Here is a 5223-nt window from a genome sequence, read left to right on the forward strand (position 1 = left end):
TCACATTTCAATTTGAAGTAGACACATTTCATATGCTTAGTGATCATAAGTGGTTAATGGCTGCCACATGGGCCAGTACTGGTGGATACATAAGAGCATTCATAAATATTAGATGCTGAATATGAGTGCTCTCTAAGGACATGGCATTCTAGCTTATAATTAATTTCCCTTTGGAAATGTGTAGATAATATCAGGGCCTTAATAATATTTGTTTTACCTTATAATTTCAGGCAGCTCTGTCAGGTACAAACAGCCCTGCATACCTGAATAGCTCGTTGGGTCTTAATAGAAACCTTGCTTATCTTTTTCCTTCAGAATCAGTCCTCCTGAGAAAGGAGAAAATGAATTCAGTGTGAAAGGTAGAAAATGTGATATAAAGAAAGTCTAAGGTGTTGTAAAACCTAGAAAATGAGGTCAACATTCATGCAGAGGAATAGGGAATTTGCTTGCAATGTAACCCCTGGTAGGTGAAGCTCACCATGCCACAATACACTCCCTAGGCCCTTCTCTTCTTCTTACTGTTTTTCTTTTAAAATACTTTTAGTTGGAAAGAGAGCGAGCAGTCTCCCACTAGCAGAAATTATGCAGTTGACTTTCCCACATTTGGGGGCACTGCAGGGGTCAGTACAACTGGAATGGAAATGACTAAGCCTCACCCTGGGGAAACCAACTGCATGCTCAAGGCATCTCTTCTGCTATGCCTGAATCCTAGCCCTACTTCAATAAAGAAAAGTTCAGAGTCAAGATTAGATTTGAAGTTCAGAATTAGGCAACATTAAGCCCTTTACAGGTGAAAGATTTGCCCTCAGGTAGAAGTGGCTTAACCTGTTTCCCCACTAAGTTCACATATTGACGGAAGAAATACAGACATGAAATACCTTTAAGAAATATGAGTGCATGTCTGGCCTCAGTAGGAGAGGATGAGCCTAACCCTGTAGAGACATCAGGTTGGGGGATACCAAGGGGGTCCTACCATCTCAAGAGGAGAAGGGGCAGGGGGAATGCAGGGACAGACTCTATGGGGGGTAGCAATTGGGATGCAATAAAATAAAATAATAAAAAAAATTACAAAATAAAATATAATCATAAATTAAAAAAATATATAAGTGCAGGTCATACAGCCTGCTTTTAAACACAGAAACTTTCTAAACTATGGGAAAGAATCCTTGCACAAACATCAAGCCACCTACCTAGAGATCCACTTGGAGGCTGGAGGAAACAATAAATCTTTTGCTTCTCTCTTGCAATCATCTTTTACTCTTGAGACCACTGAAGGGAGAAATCGATGATCTAGGGGGGTAGTGAACTATTTTGGGGCCTGTGAGCTGATACGGCCAGCTGCCTAAGCAGACTGTGTTTGTCCACAATGTGGGGCTCTTAGACAGGAGAAATTGCCTCCCAGAACAGTAGTCCTGCAGTTTCAACAGTGGCTTTCCGTTCACCTGACATGATAGTGGTTCCATCTTCAGGCTTTAGTTCTTGTCTATGGGCATGCTGGGAGGACTATGATGACTACTTTGACCACAGTGAGAGTTTTCATTTGTTTTCTCCTGTCACTCACAACAGCATCCCCATCGGATTGAAAATAACTGTACACATGTGTGCTAGGTACTTCTAGTTACTAGAAAGGATGGCAACTCTGCCACTCCATTTAAGAAAGTCCTCTTTGTAGAGAGGGTAACAGCAGGGTGCCCTTCTCTGTGCTGTGTCATGGCAGTGGAGGTGGTCCTGAAACACTGCTCTGAAATATAGATTTTCCATCCTGTTTTGTTTCTTGAGACCTAGCACTTCTGAAACTGACTCATTAACGGTAGACTTGAGGTAATTAAGATCAGAAGCAAACTGATAAGACATTAAGCCAGTATGCATAATGCAGATATGTAAAGAGGGTGGTATTACCAGGATTCTAGGAAGTAGGCTAATCAGGTTTCAATCAGAAACTCATCACTGGCAGAGAAAATTAATTCAGGATGGGAGCTAGGCAGGGAGGAAAAAGCACACACAGAATCTTCAAATCTGTCTCCATAAATCCTTCCTCTTTGGCGGGCAGCAAAGCCTGAACAATATTCCTCACCTAGACAAGATATTGACACACTATGGCCATTAAGGGAAGGGTTCTTCTCATTGTCTGCTGTAGAAATGCTGCTGTGTGCAGTTCTACATGCCTCAAAGATGTTCTTTGGTCTGAACCCTGCTCAAACCACCAATGCTGGAAACCTAATAATTTGCAGAGAAAATACAGTGAGGCATTTCCTGCAGTTGGGCCCAGCCTTTTGACATTGTAAAACAGCACTGTCATCTACAAAGTCCGTGCTCCAGGGTCATTCAATTGACTTAAAAATATTGCAATAAGCCCACATCATAATGCTTTAAGTAAGTTTATGATTCTGTGTTGGGTCTCCTGCATTGATATCTTTACTGTATGTGATGAGCAGATGCACAAACCCAGGGTCTAGAGCATGGCTCTGCAGAAATCTCACCATCTTGGCATGATCAGTGACCTCATTTGCCAGGGCTTATTGTGTACCTGGAAAGAAGGGGCTAAAGGTTTCTGGATTATATACCAGGTTTCCTTGCTACAAATATCTTTTCCTGAAAAAGAAAGCCTTCTGAGAACGTTATTTATTTATTTACAATGCATAATTGGCATGCTTTTTCAGTTATAAAGACATTCCTAAAATAGGTATGTTCCTTAAGTTATAGTTAGATATGAAAAGTAATTTCTGGTGTTCTATTGCACAGTAGGTGACCACAGGTGGTGACATTGTACTGTGTTTTAAAAATACCCAGGAAAATGATTATGAATACTTTCGCCATAAGGAAATGGCAAATGTTTGAAGAGACAGATCTGGTTACTTCTCATCTGAACACTGCACAATGGATACATATATTAAAATATCATATACTTCCCCATAAGAATATATAATATTTTGGGCTCACTCTGTATCCCTGCCTCCTGAGTGCTTAGATCAATGACATGTGCCACCACACTCAGAAGTCTGTAAAATTTTTGTTACTTAGAAAAACACCATCTCCTGTGAGAGAGACATGAAGAAATATGGCCAGAGGAATATTTACAATAGCTTACTGCCCTCTCCTTGTTCCAAGTATTTAAACAAAACCATATTTTTATCGAAAATAAATTTGTCTTCATACAATATATTCTGATCATAGAATCTCCTTCCCCAACTTCCCTCCCATATCCTCTGTATCTCCCCACCCTCCCAATTCCATCCCCTTTCCTTCTCTCTTTAGAAAAAAAAAGATAAAAAAACCAAGATACACATACACACATGTGCACATGCACAGAACCTATGAAAACCCAATATTTGAATCCATAATACACAAGTAAAAGACTGATCAGGCAAAAACAAAGGAATATAAGACAGAAGTCTACGAAAATATCATTGAGTTTGTTTTGGTCATCTCCAGACTATAGGTGGGGGTTTACTGAGATGGGTGTAGGCACTCCTCCATTAACCTGCTGCATCTGGAAGGCATTGTCCAGCAGGGATGAGGGCTTCTCCTTACCTGCATATATGGAGTCCTCATTCAGTCTTTCGCAACATACACACACACAGACACACACAGACACAGACACACACACACACACACACACACACACACACACACAACACAATATAAATATATCCACATATACTCTACTCTCCCATGCTACAAGCAAAGCTGCCTTCACAACACACACACACACACATACACACACACACACACATACACACACACACACACACACACAGAGAGAGAGAGAGAGGGAGAGAGAGAGAGAGAGAGAGAGAGAGAGAGGGCGCCAACCCACTGGCAACTAAAAATGTGAAAATAAAATCGAATTGGTTAGTCATCAGGAAATGAAGATTAAAACTCTCAGATTACTACACAACCACTAAATTATACAAAAAGAATAAAATCATAACATTTGCAGAAAAGGGGATGGGACTAGTCATCATTATGGTAAGCAAAATAATGCAGGCTCAGAAAGACAAATACTGCATGACAACTCTCATGTATATATTCAACAATAAATGTTTATTAAATTGAAATTTAAAAGACAAAACTTATCTCACTGCCACTATGAAGTTGCTGCAGAGGCATTTTCTGCAGCCTCAACCCTGACAAATGCCAAATAGAAAAGAACCTCGCCAGCAAATTCAACACGCATTACTGCAGCGGAACTTGTCCTACAGATCTAACCAGTACAGTGGACACTCGAGTCTGTCAAACTCCTCAACTCTCAGTGACAGACTTTACCTTTACCACGTTTTGTTCTTGAACATGAGCTACTTTAGCAGATTTGACTCAGAAACTGAAGACTTCTCCTAAAATCCAAACTTATATTTGATTGAGTTGTTAGATTGCCAGAACAAATATTCTGGCCCATCAGTTACAACCCACGAGATGTCAGCAGAGCTGTATACGCTACGTTCCCTGGTGATACTGAGTCATTTTGCTCTTTTCCTCCCCAGACATCCTACAATGTCTTGACTTCCATAACACTGCCTCCTGATAAGACATTTGTACTCCAAAAGTAACCCTCCCCCACCTCTTTATCCTCTTATTGTACTTATTTCATGCCCAAGACATAAGAATTTTACAGGTGTTAATCACTTAATTCTATCACTGCTATAATATGAATATAAAGTAGTTAGTGTTATTATCCTCATATACCCTGGTACCACTCAGCTCAATGAACAGTGCTGATATTGAAAGCTATGCAGTCTCATTCTAGAAGCTTGGTCTCAAACAGTAGGCTTTTTTCCCACCTAAATAAACATATCTGGGTCTATTTCTCAGTTTCTCCTTTTTAATCTCTATCATTAACAAGAAAGGCTGTTATCCTTACAACTACCTGGATCCCCACTGGGACTAAAAAGACTTCCCTGACTCTTGTCAACTTGATCACAGTTGTTTCCACTGAGACTACATTACCCTATTTCTATTATATGAGTGGCCCATATCTAAAGACCTTCTGAAATTATACTGCCTATGACAAAAAACCAGATAAGCCTCACTTCACTAAGCTCATTTCTAGGGATCACCTCTGAGGACACCAGCAATGCTCAGAAGAAGCAGGTCTGGGACATACTCCTCTATCCGCCCTACAACTTGTTCCCCTCTTTTCTTATCATCTGGTCTCAGGCAGAGAGAAGAAGCATCGGTGAGTTTAGATTCTGGCTATTATAAATAAGGCTGCTATGAACATAGTGG

General features: G+C 40.3%; 1 non-coding gene across 1 annotated transcript; it reads right to left on the reverse strand.

Annotated features, from left to right (window-relative positions):
• Positions 1-544: 544 nt before the first annotated feature.
• Positions 545-707, reverse strand: Gm25728. The gene has a single exon (XR_003953232.1). It is a non-coding gene; the product is annotated as a U1 spliceosomal RNA (small nuclear RNA).
• Between the last annotated feature and the right edge of the window lie 4516 nt (positions 708-5223).

The sequence above is a fragment of the Mus musculus genome, chromosome X (assembly GCF_000001635.26).
Source record: "Mus musculus strain C57BL/6J chromosome X, GRCm38.p6 C57BL/6J".
NCBI lineage: Eukaryota > Metazoa > Chordata > Mammalia > Rodentia > Muridae > Mus > Mus musculus.